Source organism: Falco biarmicus, chromosome 9 (genome assembly GCF_023638135.1).
Source record: "Falco biarmicus isolate bFalBia1 chromosome 9, bFalBia1.pri, whole genome shotgun sequence".
NCBI classification, from domain to species: Eukaryota; Metazoa; Chordata; class Aves; order Falconiformes; family Falconidae; genus Falco; species Falco biarmicus.
This window is the reverse complement of record NC_079296.1, coordinates 29,123,387-29,142,667: the sequence shown is the minus strand read 5'-3', so window position 1 is coordinate 29,142,667 and position 19,281 is coordinate 29,123,387. Positions and strand designations below refer to the sequence as shown.

At 38.3% G+C, this 19,281-nt stretch overlaps 2 protein-coding genes across 5 annotated transcripts in view; one reads left to right on the top strand and one right to left on the bottom strand.

Moving 5' to 3' along the window:
- The window catches only part of DNTT (DNA nucleotidylexotransferase), a 158,264-nt gene that overhangs the window by 9,972 nt on the left and 129,011 nt on the right, over positions 1 to 19,281 (top strand). The gene's annotated exons all lie outside the window — the stretch shown is intronic.
- The window catches only part of BLNK (B cell linker), a 100,355-nt gene that overhangs the window by 75,451 nt on the left and 5,623 nt on the right, over positions 1 to 19,281 (bottom strand). The gene's annotated exons all lie outside the window — the stretch shown is intronic.

Below are 19,281 nucleotides of genomic sequence, written 5' to 3'. Positions count from 1 at the left end.
AAGCTGGGCTATGTGCTTTCATCTGTACTGAAGCTGGTAATCCAGTGCAGGTGCTTAACAGTTCTAATATACTTCTGACCTTTCAGGTCCGAGTGTGGGAGCAGTTGCAATGACATAGGGCCAATTGCTATGTGCAGAGTCACTCTGCCTTTTGTTTGCACCCGTGGAGCTTCTCCTTACTGCTTGGACACGGATGCTTGTAGTGAAAACTTAAGGATAAATCGTACTAGCAGTGTGAGAATGGTTGATATACATGATATCTCTAAGACTACAGCAGCCATCTCTGCATTTGCCTTTTTAAGACCTCACATAGTACAAATGAAGCTGTGTTGGTAGCAGTGTTAGTAGCAAAGGAATACATTCAGGAAATGCTTGGTGTAAATAGGACTGTTGGGGATGGGTTTCTTGGTCTGCTGTGGATTTGTCAGCTATCAGGAAGTGCTGCTGATATTTTGTCCTTAGGCGTGGTTTTAATTAAACAAAACTGCTCATCTAATGTTGTGTTACTAAGAGCTGTGTTCAACATGTTATGGGGGCTTGAGATCCAGATGTCTATCATGCTGGAAGGAACAGTTGAGTGTTTTAGTTTTTTTAGGACAATCAGAATTACTTCAGCACCATCAGTAGAAATCTGTTTGTAGTATTGCTGCTCTATCATTTCATATCATTCAAAATGAGTTTTGTGTTTGTGTTTGTGTTTTTTTTTTAAACAAATGACTTGATTAGGTTTAATATGCATTGAACTACTGTACGGTTTTGCCAGAACTCCAAAACTGATGAGTTTGTACTGCATATCCTGCCACATTTATTCAACTGTTGAGATATTAGAAACTTGTTTTTTCTTTGAGAGAAAGGTATTTTCCTGCAATAGCAGCTCAGTTAATCCCTGTGGTTTGTATTGCTTCAAGGAAACTGCTTTTGCAATAGTACCTAAAGTGGACACATTTAAGGTTCACCCATTTTGCTTTGAAGACCTCCAAGGAAAGATTCATCTAGCTGATCTTTTGCTCTTTTATAAGCTATGAGTGGATTTATCTATGATTTATTTGTTTATGACCTGGGTTTCCAGCCCATTTTATACCCCAGGAGCTGCTTTCTCACACTTGGCTATCCAAGACTTGAATTTGTTGTATTCAGTCTCAGATGCTGAATGAACAGTCTGCTCCTTCAAAGCCAGCTTCAGAAATAACCTGGGTCTAAGACAGTAAAGTTTGATCTGCAACATAAATCTGTCTTTTTAGTGCATGCAATGGGAAGTTCATGTTATCTTTCCTAGAACATGGGTGTCCCCATTAGTCTTAGGCTGACTGATAGAGAGATGCAAGGTTTCCAAGGTTCTTTTAAAAATTACACTATCTTCCTCGCTGGCAGTGTAATGCTCTGTGGGCTGAACTCTATATTTGCATGTCACTGTTGAGATGACACTTACTGGAACTCAGAAAATAAAACCACTTCCCATATCTCTGTAGTAATGCACTGATATATGCTTAAACCAATTAGAATGGGGTTTAGTGTTTGAAAAGCGAAGCAAGTCACCACATACAGGAATAACAACTGTGACCACTAGAAATCTAGCCTCAGCAAAACCCAGGAGGAGGGCCTGCTGCTGATGTGGGCTGCGAGATTAGTCTCATTTCTTATTTTGAGAAAAGAGAGTTCAGAAGAGCCAGCTTAGTCTTGTAGCAGAAAAAAATTATCTTTAAAAATGCAGATTTTTTTGCAGGACTCTTAACTTCATCAATGATTAAGACTATATAAAAAATGTGATGAAGTTGAATCAATTTATTTTTATGTTTAAAGTAAAAGGCCTAAATGAGGCATGTCAGTGCTACAGCTTCAGTGGTTCCAAAGCATTTTTATTTTACTTCTATGGGAAACTTGCTACTATTCATTCTGATTCAGAACAAAGGGAGATATTGAAGCATCAGAAGCTCCATTTTTGGCCACATCTACAAATGAGTGGCCTAGAGAATATTGCTAGTCTGTAGTCAAGACACCAGTGACCTGAGATCTCCAAGAAATAGGACATGCTGCAGAAATGTCCTCAGCGTGGAGCCCTGCTAGAAGCAGAGAATGCACTATGCTGTTGACCAGTTTTGGACCCAGTTTAATAGCGACATCTAACAGGATTTACACTGTCAGCTTCTTTTAATAATCTTGCCCTTTAATAGGGCTCAATCACATCTGAGGCCACCTGCTGCTTGCACCTGCCTGAATCCTCTTCCAATAACTGCATGCAGGTGATTTTGTTGAAAGTTAACTCAGAAATTTAGAATGTTCTGATTGTTTTGTGCAAGATATATTTTGTATATGTGAAGTTGACAAGTTCAGGTTGTAATCAGAAAAGTGCGGAGTTCACCATTCTTTGAGCGAGGACACCCTGGAACAATTAGGCCTTGAAAAGGCAGTTATAAGGATACTGTGATACTCTTTAAGTGAGCAGGCCTTTCCACCATGGCCAGTCTAACAGGCTCTCTCTGAGGTGGGAGTATGGGGGCTCTTCCAGGATCCTACCTCCCCCACACCGAGTCTCTTGCCCCCAGATAACCTGAGCTCTTTCCAAGGGGTGGTTTGATAAAATGCAGCTAGCATGGAGCCCTCCTGGTGCTCGCTCGCTGGCGCCAGCAAGGTGTCACCAGGCTGGGCTGGGGGAAGCGGTGTGAGGCCCCTGAACGCCCCAGTGGCTGTAGCTGCCAGAAGGGCCAGTCCTGCTCCCTCCCTTCTCCCTCTGCTCCTGGCTTGGAGGAATGTCTCCATCCCTGTGTTGACTTTAGTGCTTCTCAGACTCTTTTGTGAGTTGAACCAGCTGTAAATTAACGAAGGGAATTCCCTTGAACCAAGGGGAGCTTCTGGCTAGAAAGAGGGGGTTTGGCGGGAGAAAATTGCTGGTGAGGAGACCCACCCCCATCCCGGGCTGCAGCTTCTTCAGTGCCTGGGTTTCTGTGAAATCTCACACTGAAGCTGGCTTTTTTCACAGCTGCTTTAACCCTCCTGAAGAGGTCTGTTCTGTGGTTACTGTGCTTCCTCCACCCCCTCTGTTCTGTCACCAGCAGTTGCACAGTAAGCTGCATTAGTGAAGTGGTCTGACTGAAAAATAACTACAGGCAAAAAAAGTTTTCATTGGGATAAAGTCTGGATGTACTGCCTTTGTGGCCAAGTGAGAGCCAGTGACGGCGAAAGTGTGTGTAGAATGCGAACATGTGGCAAAGGTGGAAGGGGGAGCATTGCCCCTTTACCCAGGTATGAAACTGTCCCTTCAGATGATCTAATTTGCTTACTGAGGGAACAGAGGGAAGCAAGAGCTAAAATGGTGGTGAATATTGAATATTGACTTAGTAGGAAGAGTACTGTCTTGGAGTAGCAGGGGCTGTCTTGATGGAAGATGCTCTGGGCACTGCATTGAAAAACAAAATTTCTCTCTATTGTCTGGGTATAAAGAATTTCCATCCTGCTCTCATAAGGGAGGCTGAAAATGACAACAAGAAATAGCACAGCAGGAATCGATTCTCAGGTCATTGGTAAGTGAGACTGGCAAGGACCCTTGTTACTTGGGCAAAATTAAGTCCAAATCCTACTTAAATGCTGCTATACAGGCCAAATAGTTGGATACAGAGCCTCCACAGGTGTTTCGGGCTGTTGGGAGTAATGGGATCAATCTTGGAGCATCCCAGGAAGTGGGGGAAATTGGGCCTTCAGCTCTCCCCTGCTGGCTAAGGGCCTGGGAACTGTGCAGAAGTGCTCCCTGCTGACACTGCCTGCAGAAGCAGCTGCCTTGCTCTTCCCTGCATCTGGACAAAAACAGTAATTATAGCAAGAAGTGCTGGGAAATAGCTGAGCCTGAAAAGGCTGTACAGAAGAGGTATGAGAATCATCTCAACTCTCAGAACAAACACTATGGCAGAAGCAGTCGGGAATCTTAAAACTGTAACAGCAGTCTTAAAAGCAAAACCTATACATGAGAGTATTCTTGAAAGACTAAGAAAGATCATATGCGTAATCGTAAGCATATTACATTTCATCAAGTTAACTAGAAGTAGCTAATCTTAAATGATAATAAATGCCCTTGCTGAATCAGAAACCGAATGTGACTTTGTACATGCCTGGCAGCTCCAAACAATGTGTTGGCTGATCACTTTCTGTTTGGAAATAAATCACATCATACGCTCCTTGCACATTTATGTTGAACTAACAATTTTATATGCCCACCCAGAAATCTGCTGAGCTACTTAACTCTGAAAGTACCCCCTGGATAGTGGGATAGATTTGCTGTACCTTCTTTGATACTGGTTTATATTCTTGAAGCAGTGCTTTAGTTCCACTGTTTAACCATATGGTATAGACAGTCTTTAATTCATAGTCGTAAAAATGTTGTGTATGTATATCTGTAGGCATCTTGAAAATGAGCAGTTGATTTGCTTGAATCATGTTACCTCAGCCACAGTAAGCAACATCGCTAATAGTGGGTAATCACTGAGTTCATCAGCAAGATCATGACTGCTGCATTTCAATGGCTGAGGTAACTGGATGTTGTGAGAGACTTTAGGGTGCTGGCAGGTCGTTGTGAGTAGGAGAAGGAACATCATACACAGTTGTGGTAACATAGGTAAACAGCAGTATTATCAAGATTGAATACAATGAAGATCCTTTACTGTAAAGCATACATGCTGCATCCAAATTGTAAGAATTCAGCATTGCTACCTGTTTTGTGTTAAAGAGACCAGCTGCCAGTACTGCATGCAGCATACTGGCTCAAACAGAAGAAGCTATTTCTGGCACTGCAGAAAGGCACATGTAGGTGCCTTCGTTCAAAGCATGAACCTCATCTGTGTTGGGTCATGTCATGGTGACTTCTAAGAACTCTAAGATGGGGTGGAAAGCATGTATAGCATGGAGTGGCGACCTCACTCCTGCTCAGTGACACTGTGCAGAGTGCTGCTTAGTAGTTTCTGGCCAGGGCAGACCCAGATTGTGAGAGCTGCCTCTGGAAGGGACAAAGCCAAAGACTAGTACAGTATTAATCAGTGCTTGCAAGTGACAAAGTGCTTTAGAAATTGTCTTGGTAAGCACTTGGCTACAAAGGGGTTAAGATTTAAACATCTGCTTTATTTTTCCCAATTTGGAAATTTGAAAGCCTGGAAATATAACACTTCCTCCCCCACAGCCCAACATTCCCTGCCTTTCTGGGTTGCCACTAGATTTGTTAGTGTGCTTAAACGGTTTAATTAAAATCTTTTCTGGTCCAATGCAATAAACAATGACTTCTGTCAGTGCAACATGTATGATGCTAATGATGCTTCTGGATGATAGATTGCTGTGGGGACAGCTACAAAAGTAAGGAGTAACTTGAGAGGTTTGATTTCCTTGTACTTTAGCTATCATGAGCTGAACAGATAATGCCATTAGAAAGAAGCAAAGGAAAAAGTGCTTTGAAAGTTTCTCATCTCCTTAGCTCTTTTATGGAAATTTAGGTGTAATGATCCGTTTGTCAAGTGATATATACCTATCTAGTACATGTCAAACTATTAGTTTCATTTCAGTAGGAAAAAGGAGATTTAGTTTTGGATACAGGACTCATACTAGGTTAAATAAAGTTGCCAGTGTTCATGTGCATATATATTTCTCTGCAGAATATTGGTACGTAAATACTGTGTCATTTATGTTTTTTCTACTTCTGTATTGCTGCTTGGTCTTTATACAGAAGCATTTATTTATTTGGATTTCATGCTGGATCTGATCCTGGGGCACCCAGTGTGTACCTGATTCCCTTCCCTCTCAGCACTATGAATCTTCAAAAACATAAATATCAGTGTTTTCTCTTCAACTCTTGACATCAGCCAATGAAGTCCACATCTACATCTGAAGTTCTCAAAGCTTCTAAGTGTTCAGACTGTATAATCCTGCTCTTTCTATGTTCTACAGTGATTTTATAGCATTAGATACTGTTCAGGAATGGATATGAAACAGACTTTGGCTCTTTCTTGAAGTAACCAGTTATTTTTTAACAAGGCAATTAAAAAGAGGGTTATGAAAATGATGCCAAATGTCATTTAAATTACTATTTCACTATATAGAAGCATACGTAAATGTCTTTTAGAAAAAAAAATTACCAATTTTTTAAAATTTAAATTATAGTAGCTAGCAAGTGTGGTTCCTGCAGTGAAAGAAATAGGATATATATTTAAAATGTCTAAATATCTGTTTCAAGACTTTACAAGTCAATTACCCAACAATGACAACTACAAGAAATCCCAAATTTCCATTGAGATACACACACTGTTTCCTTTCCTGGCAGTTAATGAAGCATTAACATTTGAATTTCAGTCTGGTACCATCTGACCATTTTAGAGCAGTATAACTTTAAATCTATCAGCAAACTTGTGCAGAGCTTAGACTGGGAGGAGAAAGAAGCAGCATGTTTTCTTTGAGAAAAGTTGAGCTTTGAAAGCTACTGAAAGTATTGGAATGTTAAAAGGCAAACCAGCTGAGATACATTAATGGGCAAAGAGCAAGAGAAGAGGTCAAAACTGTACATGAAAATGTCCTTTCACATCCTAGTGATTTCTGAAGTTTCACATGGCTTAAAAATAAACTCATTCCAGGGATACAATACATATGTTTGCAACCAGTTCTAATACTAGTCTGTCATTATAATGGTATCTGAAAGCCAGTGATATTTATGCTAGCACAAAAGAGTCTAATACAATAACTTTAAATTAGTCTCCCAATCCCAGTTGCCTTGTGCATGGGATTAGTTTCTTTTTAGGAAAAATGCACTGTTGGTTGACTACTTCTCTCCCTTTCTCACCCTCCAACCATTGACTAATACTGAAATTTAACTTACAGTGAGTATTTCCATTTTTGCTTACATGCCATTGAAAATTAATAATTTGATTAAAGAATCAAGGTTTTAAACCAATCTATAGTGCAGAGCGACTCTCATGTACTATTGTCTACATCCAGAAGCAAACTAGAAATTGAATGAACATTGAGTACCAATATAAAAATTATATGCTGATCTCTAAATGATTTAATGGATTTGTGAAAGTCAAGAGGTAATAATGGACAATGATCATACAATATATAACAGCTATCCTTATGACTAGGCACATACACTTGTAAAAAAGGAAAAGAAAACAAAAAGAGAAAAACATTTGAATTTTGATATGGGTCAATTAAATATCAAATGTTGACGAATTTTACACGCATATTAGAAGTTAATCCACCACTGTATTGAAAGATTTGTTATGAGTTCCATATCAATGTGAATTTGGTCTTTTTTTAAGTGACCAGAGGCAAAATAAAATAACTTTATTAGATAAAATCAGCCAATTCTTATTACATAGATTTCCTTCATATTTTAATAAATATTGTAAGTAATCTTTTCCAGCATGGGTTTCCACATTCAGTTTAGTGATTAAAACTACTACCAATGATCATATCACTTAAATTATACAACTACTTGTAGCTCTTTCTGGTGCAAATAAAATGTAACCCCCCAGTTCCTTAATAAATTAAGATGACCACAGAATGGTTGGTAATGTTAAATATATATTTTATCTTCACTTATTTTTCTCAGTGTTGGAGGGGTGGGAAGAACAGATTTTAAAATTCAGCTGTGCAGACTTAAAAAACAAAATCAGTTTAGAAATTTCTCGTTATAAATTAATGAAATAGCCCATAATGGTTGGCACCTCATATATAAAGCTAAACAAGGTTATTGTATTTCTAGTCCAGAAAAAGAAAGCCTTAAATAATAAAAGTCCATTTTCTTTTCCTTTAGTACTTCTCTAACTCTACTGCTTTTAACGTGACTGTAGCTACCCAGCCATGTAATATACCTGCACAGCATGACCAGAAGCCTTCTGAAGTACTTTAAAGTAGTATTTGTTTTTCCTCATTTTCTTGTATGGCATCACCTGCCAAGTAAAAGACACTGGTGTTTCCTATTCCAACATGTTTGTAAAATGAATACTGCTTCCCACTATTATCTGTGTGTGAGAGGGTGAATCTGCAGCTCATTCAGATGTGTGTGTGAGCATGCACACATTCAGATGATGGAGGTTGGGGTAGTTGTTGACCTTCTGACTGATGGCCATGCTTATAGAGTGTCTGTGGATCCGGGTACAGTTTAGCATGATAGAAATGGCTTTATTTCGCTTTAACCAATTAAAATTCATGACTATGGGTTACTTCAAACTGAAGCTCAACAAAGGCAACATCATATTCAAGAACTTCTTGGCCTTGGAACCATATTTCATGTTATGTTGTGGAAATCCAGCTGTTGTCTGCAAATGTCAGATGATACCCATTTTATCTGTGCTGCTCAAATTGATATTTTTGCTGTTTGGTTCTAATGTAGTGGTTTGTGTTATGATGAAAAACATAGGTGAACATAAAAAACCAATAATTTATGACCTAATTGTTGAGTTGCTCAGTTTCTCATTTTCCTGAATTTGTTCATGGGCACAATCACAAGAATCCTTCAAGACCCAACGGAAAGTATAGTGCTACACTGTAAAGTTCGAGAATACTTAATTGGACAGGGAAAAGGAAGAAACAATAACACCATAAATAATGCATTATACAGTTCTAGAAAAGGTTGAAATTTTGTTGGTAGAGAACTTTTTGTTGGGAAAGCGTGTGACCAAATATAACTCCAGGCTTTGGGGATGATGCCCTCATTCTTACACATTTAGTTTGCCTTTCTTCCTATTGCCTCTTTAAAATCCAGTGTTGTATTTGTACAGATGCATTTCAGATACTCTGAACCACCCAAATCAAAAGCATTCAGGTAAGAGGTTGAGTTTTTGAGGGTGTTGGTTTTTGTGGTTTTTTTTTTCTTCCAGTGAAGAGTCTCCTTCACTTACAACATGAGGCTGCTGCACAGACATTTCTGAAATCTGCTTTTTATGTACTAGAGGACCCAGATAATCAAATACACAAATGAAGTGTATTTCTCCCTTCACAGGAAACTAGGAATTCAGGGCAAATGTCAACATTTCCCTTGTGTACATCTGAACAAGTAAAATAAGTTCTTAGCTATAAATATCAAACTTAGGTTTATAATCCAGTGTTTATATTGATTATTTTTTTTACAAAAAAAAGTTGTACAACCTGTATAGTTATTTGTTTCTGTCTTATCCTACATCCAGATGGCTAAGCACCCTGCCTATCTGTATTAAGCTTATCAGATGTTGTTTTAGTATACTGAGACTTCTAAGTAAGTTTAATGGAAAATCAAGTTTTTACTCTTTCAGGGTCATACTATGATAAATCAACCCTGGTCATTTGTAAAGGCTTTACTAGCTCTGTCTTGTGCTTTTCATTGACTATGTTGCAATGGATGCAGAAAACACCTCTTAAAAATGTAGATTGCATTCAAGTAGCAAGGGGCAAAACAGTTGAATAGCTAAGCAAAAAAGTGCAGCTACACAAGAAAAGTGGAGGAAATAAAAAGAAAAGCTCAGAAACAAAAGCATTCTACAGCAGGTCTCAATAACAATAATTAACAATTTAAAATATCTTCCATGGGAATTTTGTGCCTATTTGTTTACTAATGTACACTCAAATACTCCAGGTAATATCTACAGGAAACCAAGTACCCTGCAAGTAGAAGCTATGTCTCTGCATTTGCCACACTAATGTGAATTTTGAATAGATTTCACCCTTCAGTATTCCAGAGGCCTAAAATACATGAAATGATTGAAATTCTTACTCTTCTAAGCACTGGTTTTGTGGGACCTCTGGGAATTCTGAATTCTTTCCAGCACTCCTCTTTCTGAGCGTTAATGTGTGATGTGGTTTTCCAGCAATGCAACCCAAACTTCAAGCCAGATTCCCTAATGCTAAAGTCTGTGCTTATGCACAGAATTGGCACTGGGAAAACTCACTAATGAAAAATCTCTGCAATTGCATTTGTATGGTGTATTTTGGGGTGTGGTTGTTTTTTTTTTTCTTTTTAATGTGGGCAAATTCCATCAGTTTTTAGACATGGAAAGACTGATAAATATTACATAGCATCCTCTGCGCCACTCTAAGAATGGCTGCAAGCTTTCAGTGCTCTTAACAGTATGTTGATAACTGATAGGTTGTGCAAGCCATCTGCTGATCATTTTGAATTAAACACAATATTACACTGAAATTTAGCACTTAGTACATTTGTAGTAATCTACAGGTCTGCTGTTCCTGTTTTGTTTGCCCCCCTCCAGCATCATGCTTGTTTAGAGCAGATGGCATCACGTAAAAGAACAAGATGGCTTCATTTTACTGAGAAACTGAGAGAAATCCCCTGACACTTGGTAACTTGGTCTTCATCTACCTCCGTGTTTCTTATTTCTATAAATTTGCTTTGCAGACTTCATGGATTTTCATTTTAGCTATGTTAAACCTTTTAATACAGCCATAACAGCTCAGTCAGCATTAGCAAGATGTGCTCGCATTATTGTGGGTTATATCTAGCTTTTAGGCTACAAGTGTGTTTACGTGAAAAATTTGCCAACAGAACCATCCTGGCATAATCATCCTCATGTAACACCCCTGTGGATGTCTCCCTGGGATTAACAGTGTACTTTTTTGCTTTAGTTCATGTCACTTTATATTTAATAGCTCTACAGTAGCAGTATCCAGACAGGTTTAGAAGTTGTTTCAACAAAAGCGTACTTCTTTCTCTGCTCTTTTGGGAAATTAAAGTTCCTTTAATTTATCTTTTAATAATTATTTCTAGCCATCTTTCATTTCTGCAGTCAGGACTCCAATTAGTTCTGCTTTGATTCATCAGGAATAGCAGCTCGAGATGTATCTCCTTGGAAATTTATCTCATTTTGGCACCAGCATCACCCACTGGCCCAAGTAGCATGTTACTATTTGGGTCCTTTCCAGGTTCCTTCTGTTTGGAATAGAAATTCATGCTAAAGCCAGCTATATTTAATGCAATCCTGTATTTACGTAGAAGACTGATGAAGTTCTCCATTCCTAAACCCAGTGAGAAAAACCAACTTAAAACTTCAGGGTCTCCCTGGCCTGTTCCCAGGGAGCCCTTTCTCCCTGCTACTTGTTCTCACAAGATTTCCTTGTTTTCAGTGGAACTGTATGTATTCACCTTTCCAAACCAACAGAGCCTCAAGAGTTGCTCCTTTTTTAGAAAAACTTCCTTACAACATTGATTTTTAACCTTGTTCATGCTTTCTCATGAGAATCAATAATATTGAGCTAGTTTTAGTCTTTGCTGCAGGAAGAAGTATTTTCCCAGAAACCTTCAGAAATTTCTTCCAAGCTAAGAGTACAGTGGTTCCCCTCATCAGCAAGATAGTTAAATCAGTGCAAGTGCATTATCCTTGGGAACTCCTGGTTTAGATTGAGATTGCATCTGCTTTGAACTTATTGTCAATGTCTTTTTGTTTTCTTGATGTTAAGGAAAGATAGAGTTATGAGCTTAGTCTGGTCGGTGAAGTCCAGACATGTATAACCTGTTGTCCTTACTGCTGTTATTTCTATTACATGATTGCTAGATTTTAAGGATTTCTTTTTACTCTTAAAAAAAGATACTGCCTAGGGTAACTGTACAGCCATTATAAATTGATGTTGTAAGAATAAATTTTCTTATAAATTAAGACTTCTAATAATAAAAAAGATCCCTGAGAAGGAAATTAAACCCCGTAATGAACATAAATTCTTTACTGTTTTCCTCATTGTATTAGAGCAATATGCAAGGTGTCATAAAAACGTGAGACAAGCAAAATCAAGCGGGCTTAGGCTTTCCCTTCCTGCAGACACAATGTTACTTCCTGATTAATTTTCAGCTTTGTTTTTATCTCTTGTGCCTGCAATTTTTAATGTAACACAGTCGCAGAACCACTGTGGGCTCAGTTGTTGATAAAATGACTTGTACACATAGCTACTGTGGATGTACAGCAGGAACAAAAGGGATACTTTTCTTTTTTCCTTCTCTGATCTCTTTCAGTCATTTTAGGTTCATGGGAAACAATATCTACAGAAGGAAATGTTACCTGCAAATTGACTAACGTTCCCACCAGTTATTTCAGGTCATTTGCATTCTGTAAAAACAGTCTAAATTTTAAAAGCCAACTGCTCCTGCAAAGCTTGTTTTCCTGAGCTTCATTTTCTTCCACTGTGCCAGAAAGGCAGAGTACCCGTCTTATAAATATGGCCTTGTCTAAATCTGTATCTTTGGGAAATTCTCACTGATTGTTCCACTTTAGTTCCTTGTTAGTAGAAAAGCATGAAGTATAACTTCCTCAAATGCTTTTGAAAGCAATAGCTGGCTCATGCTTTCCAACTGCTGTGTGTCTTGAGTGACTTTCAGACAAACATAAACAAAACTGTCTCTGTCTAGTCTGGTAGCTTTGCATTGCTGGAGCTGCATCTATCAGTATGTAATGACAAATTTGGTCCACTCGTACATATGCATATATGTATAAGTAATTTTAATAAGAAAAATATGTATTGTAAGAAGAGAACCTGCTGTCTTATCTGCTTGAGATATTTTGCTGACTTCTTGCAGGACTTGCTCACTGAAGCTTATAATTACTTCATTAAATAATCTTTATGTAGCTTACAATATGTATTTGTGTGCTGACGATTTTTCTGTCTTTTCTGTTTGTAAGACCAGTCTTGTACAGAAGATAAAAAATGATAAAATGAACTTGGCATTTTAGTATCAGTTTCCCATGTTCACCTACCTCTTCAAGGATAAAACAGAGTAGGAAATCAGGAATTTATAGCCCTGTATTGGAAACAGCTAATATGAAAGCAGAAGGACTACACTGTGACATTATAGGGACTCTAGAAGATTTCTGAAATGGTTAGCAGCTGGTGTTTAACAATTGGAGAGTGATTATAGTTTCTGGCTAGATTTTTAAAAATGACTAATGATTTTAGACATCAGTGTTGTGAAGTTCCAACTTGCACGTGCTGTAAAAGCTCCTGATTTTTCAGGAAGGAAAGAGTACAAAAGACCCAAAATGAAGATTCTTCAAATCATAAATTGTCTCTAAAGACCATTTCCTAAAACGATATCAGAGGGGTTGCATTATATAACCAGGATGTCTGAACAAAGCAGAAACAGGAGGAAGTTCAAAACTGGAAAGCCTGAGACTGTGTGGAGTTTTCCTATTTTTCAGCTCAGGGCTTTAAAGTCGATGTTGGAAACAATGATACAATGGCTTACAAATTTCCACAACTTCTCACATTCTTTTTCATGCTCCTTGAATTTGAAAGGTCCACAAAATTTGGAGGATATTTTGAATAATATTTAAAATTGTCAGTAAACTTTAAGAATGTAGAATTCTGCATCAAAAGCTATGCCTTTAATCCATATTTAATATGATTATGACTAATGTGACATTTAGAATTTGATTGGGTTGTTGTGTGCCAGAGCTTAAAGACTGGAAAGCAGACAAGCACTTCTCATCACTTGCAGCTACAGCATAAAACAAACTAATTTATGTTCAGCTCATTTCTGGCAGCAGCATTTGGAACATGAATAGAAATGTTCTTCTATCACAGAAAAAATTAAGGGGTCACTCCTGCAATGAATATTCTTGCACTGGCTAGGATTTCATACTACAGGATCACATTGCTAGATCATGGCATTAGATAATTTTATTAAATTGCTTTTGAGATTTTTGAAAATATCTTAGCAGTAAAATAATTGTAAATGATTAGATACAAGTGCAGTTTATAAGCTAATGTTCATGGGTATCTGGTGTTAATGATGGTTAACTTTGTATCCTGGTCTAATATTTTGAGTGTTTTCTTTACTAATATTAATATATTTTGAAATTAATAAGTTGTTAGCTAAAATCACTTGTGTTATGTGTCAGATAACGATGCATAACTTCACTGTGCCCTAGATTTCAGAAATTGTATCTACATTCAGTAACCTACCTTCATATTTATCTCTGGGGTTTTTTTGAAGAATAAGGAGAAATATGCAAATTTTGCTTTTACTTACTGTATGGATGCTTTATGCTTTGTTGAAGATATATGAATATGTAATGGCCCTGTAACTTACTACTTAATTGAAGATGATTGATAAGCAGCAGATGTGCTAAGCTGTGAAATATCTCCCTTTTAGACCTGGTCTCTTTAAGGTCACTCTTTGATTCTAGCTCCTTTGTATGTTTAACATTTGCCTCCTTTCTATGCTATGTTCTTACCATTTTCCTCTTTTTGAAATGGCTGTAAGTACATGTGATTCTGCTTTTAGAAATCATTTCATATTTGGTTAGAAACAGCAAGAAACAGAACCGAACCCCTGCATACTTGATGGCCAATGATGTTCAGGGTGACCTAGGAAGCTTTGCTAATTGTCCCTTTGCAGGCAGCCCCCCTGCATCACTCCAAGAATTGCTAAGGGGCAAAGACTGCACTTCTGCTCTTAGTTACATTTTCAGCCTTCTGTTTTAATGCTTTGCACCCATCTCCCCTGAGGAGAAACTTTTTTCAGTTTTCACCTGCCCTGAGAAAGTTTTATTTTAAACAGCTTTAACTTGACAGGGTTTCGAAGTCTGTAAAGCATTTGCTATAGGGATAGGCGCCGAGGATCACTTGTCTTTGCCACAAAAGAGTTCAAGCTCTTAAGGTGTCTGGTTCCTACCACTACCCAGGCTTTTTGTCGAGAAAGTGAGCCCAGAGCCTGTAGAAATACCTGGAAATGAAGGTCCTTCTGCAAAAAATACCTTTCATATCTGAGCTGGCTCATCTACTTCTGATGGGGAACCTCTAGAGCTGAGAAGGATGGAAATGAGGAAAGCCTGTAGGAATGCAACTCAATGAGAAATCTCAGCAGGAGAAATTTCCTTTCATGAACAATAGGACCTAATTGAGGAGAAAAGGGAAGGGGAGGACCCTGGTTAAAAGCCACACAGAAGCAAAGCACTAGGTGTAGAAGGCACCTAAGGCAAGGATGTGTAAAGGGAGGGGGTCAGAGAGGGGTTTAGATGCTGCAGAATGTATTGGGAAGGGAGAGTGGGTCTGTGTAAGAGGACAGGTAAATGTGAATAGGAGAAAGGAATGTCAGAGGAATTAGAAATTGTGCAGAAACCCAATTATATTAACAGTTACCTGGCCTAATCATGCTTTGCAGCTGAAAATACATATGTTTGTAACATCACTTTTCTGTTGTGAACGGTTGCTGCTTTTTGCCATGGGGACCTTGTGTGCTTGCCAAAGGTGGGACAAAGAATGCCAGCATTGCTTCTTCTCACACCAAACACTTGGGTACCCCAAAGTGCTAGTATTGCAATGATTCTAAATAAGCTTTTTTTAATGGCTTTCTGAGACAAGTGGTATATTATTAAACCCTGGCTATGGAATTGTAGCATTTGGCTGTCAACAGGCAGCCTGACAGTGTGACTCAACAGTACCTGCAACTTGCACTGTATCTTTGGACCTCGCCCATATGCAAGCTTTCTATGCTAGCTTGATACTTGGGAAAAACACTGCAAGAGTTTTTGGCCTTTTCCCAGGGGAACTGGGTTACAAAAATGTACTCAGCAAGCTTCTAACTTCTGTTGGTTTAATTTTCTAATTTCTGTTGCTATGCAAGACCTAGAAAACATTATTTCTGCCCCTGCCTGAATCATCCAAATTTTATTTGTAAAACTAAGTTTACAGGGATAGATGTCAGAGGACCTGATGCTAGTTAGCTGTTTCCTAACAGATATCCAAGCAGCCAAAACCAATTTTAATGTGTCCTTCCATCTATTCCCCTACTCCGTGCTGCTAAAATACCACTTGCAGTATTGGGAAGCACTCTTAGCTGAACCTGGGGACGTGACTTGGGCCTTGTGGGACTCTGCACATTTACGTAGCAACAGAGGAGCTTAAGATGTGTGTGTTCGATTGTTGTCACTAGAGAAAGCAGATGTGGTTCCTGGCCTTTCCTGTCTGCTGCTTTTGCATTGCAGGGATGGCAAGGAACTTCCAAGTGAGACGATAGTTGCTTTTTCTCTGTAGCATTGCTGACATAAATGGATGTCAAAGTACAACCTCGGTGAGTCAAACCTGGCAAGCTGTGGCAATGTTTTGCACTGGCAGGGAGGCCTGAATCTCCTGCAGGAAGACACAGGTTCTTTTCTCTAAATATTACTTAAAAATCCCCAATAGTGTATTGGTGAAGAAAACGGTTCTAGTTTTCTCCAAGCACCATATTCCAGCCATGGGATTCAAAACACGTTTTGAAATAGCAAGAAAGAGGACAAACACACAAAACCTGCTTAGAATCAATGTCTGACCATTTTGTGATGTTTAAGATTTCTTTTAGTAAGTTTCAATATACATATCCAATAGTCTACTTTTTTTTTTTGATTCCGAGTTCAAGTAAAAATTCACTGGGGTTTATGTCTTTTTTTTTAAATCTGTCAGTGGGAATTCAAAGCAGGATTAAAAAAAACTAATCAAACAACCAACTTACTCTTAGAGGGAACTGAAAATCAGAGTACAGTATAGCAAGTTCAGACATTAAAAAGCAAAAGAGAATATAATATGCTCTGTGCAATGCAGCTGTGGCTAAATGCCGATTTGCACATCGGGACTAGATTAGCATCATTCAGATGTGACCTGCATGTTGAATAACTATTCTAAGTATAGTGCTATTGCTAAAAAATAAAACTGCAGGGTACCCTTCAGATCTAATAAACCACCCTTTTGCACTTTTAGATTCTGTAGAAGTGTAAAAGAAGATCTGTTACTTCTAAATTTTTATAAAATGCATGTTGTTTCCTATAAAGGTCAGTTTGATACTCAGTATGTTTATAAAACAGAATGTAATACTGCTATAAAAGTGGTTGTATTTTAAAGACAAGAAATATTCAAAGAAATGACCATATAAATGTTTATTACTCTATTTCTATTCTGAAACCAGTCAAAATTGATTTAAGGTGCTGTGGCCAATTTATCACAGATTATGTAGCTACAGGGCCTGCATGCCTCGACTTAGAACATTTTAAACTTCAAAAAGACCTTAGTATTGTTAAATACATCTGATTCGCTTTCAAATTAAATGTAATTTGCATTTTACAGAAGGGATGTGTTGTGCAGGAGGGCCCCCTAAGAAGTTTTGTTTTAAGTGGTGAGCTTTTGGATTATTCCTTTCCGTGCATTTTCCCAGTTTTTGACAACTTTGGAAAAATTAGAGATGAGTGTCCTTGCTGAAACCACACAGAAAAGAGGCACATCTGGCGTGTTGGTTTTTATATCCTGTGATAAACGTGTATCGTGCTGGTTGCACACGTTGCTTTCCAGGAAACATATCTTCCAGTAAGACCCACCAGTGGGCCAGTGTGCCACCTGCCCCACAGGGTTGTTGCCTCTCTGAATTTTGGCTTCTCTCACTAATACAAAGGCCTGCACTGCATATGCTTAAGGTGTCGGTGCCATGGCAGAGTTTTGGGGCAGGCTGGAGGAGTTTATGATGAGAAGGGCTTGTCTGAGAACTGTGAAGCACTGCTGGTAGGCATTGAGTTGGCTCCACTCAGGCTGTCCTCTGAGCCCTCACAGGTGCCTTACTGCAGCAAGACCATGGATGGAATGCAGTTTTTCAGACCATGCAAAAGTAAAACAGAAAATTGTGCCACTCTGAATGTGTGGTGGGGGAAAGTTGGCATGGAACACACCACATGAGAGTTGCTTCCTTCTTTATGTGCCAGGCTAGAAGTAATTTTCTGTCCAGTGATACTTAACATATCTCATAGCAAAACCAGATCTCTGTCTAAATATCAGTCTAAAATTGGGTCGACATGTAAAAAAGCTGCATGTATATCATGAGATTTATACATGTGGATAGCATCTCTGTGCATGTGTGTGTAGTGGCAAACTTGTGTTTGCTTTCTAAAAATTATTAATGTGAAGGTAAACCTGCCACTCCTTCTTAGTCGATGGCATCAGGCTTGCTCAAGTGTTTTCTGTTTTATGGGTTTTGTGTTTGGTTTGGTTATTTTTTGTTGTTGTTTTTTGTTTGGGTTTTGAGGGTTTTTTTTGTTCACTGCTGTCTAGTGATAGATGACCACCTTTTCCCTAGTGATTTTTAGCTCAATATCCAAAAGTGATATTGAACTTCTGTTAAGACTTTGCAGGGTGTAGTGAGGTAAAAACACATGCCCCTTATAACTGAACGATGAACTGAGGTGCAAAGCCTAAGGTTCTTGCCAAACTTAATAAACAGACACAATAAGAAAATCAGAATTTTGGATTTCCAGACACCTTTATGCAAAATGGTAGACCTGGTCAGGGAATTGTGCTTTAAGTTGCATAGACAGAAACTGAGGTTTTTCTGAAGTGGAAATGTGTACCTTGGCCATCTGGTTATTCCATCATATATTGTTAAGGTGGAGCTTCTGAGGGTATGCTTTCTAAATCAGACACCTTGTAATGGAGCAGGAACTTTTCATTCCTGGAACATTATAAATTTATTGTATACTAGGCTAGGAGCTTGGAATAAAAAAACTGGGCAATTGATTTAATTACAAGTTAATACACTTGTAATATTACTTGTATGTAGGAGAATAGCATCTTGTAGTTACTCAAATATTGCTATTAATGATAGTAAAATATAGATTCCTGAATCTTTTTTTTTTAGTACTGTCATAATTAATTCTGTTTCAAGCATACAGATCTATCACATTGACAATGCTACTGAACAATTCAATTAAAGAACACATGAAAGCTGTAGGAAGATTGCTACCGGTGTGGGAAAGAGACCTGTCATTTTGTCTACAAGGCCATCAAAAATTGATGTTGCTTATTGTATCACATGTATACTGCCATGTTTTCTGCAGTGCAAAATAATCTTTAAAGATGTGTTAAAGATAATACATAGTTTGGAGAACATACTAGGAAATACTTTCATTTTTAAGCATACTGCTTTTGTATCACAGACCATCACCGAAGATCATGCATTGTTCCTGTTGGGTTTTTTCACTTGTGCTTTTATTAGGTTACCACTAATGTCTGAAAATATTTCTCAGATCCTTTTCCACTACTGCTGTACAGCTTTACTCGCAGCAGGCACAAGAAGACAACACATTCACTTCTAGGTGTAACTTCACTCCCTCTCATCCAGCAATGGGCATTACAGCCCCTTTAGGGGTTCAGTTTATAATGCATGAATGGGACAGGGATCGATCTTTATCTGACTGATTTGTTAGCCCTACTATGCTAGCATGAACTGTTAGTAAAACCCAATTTTATTTTACAGCTGTGCAGTTTAAAACAAAGTGAACCTGTGTGCACCTGAGTAGCTGTGGTCTAATGAATAGTTTT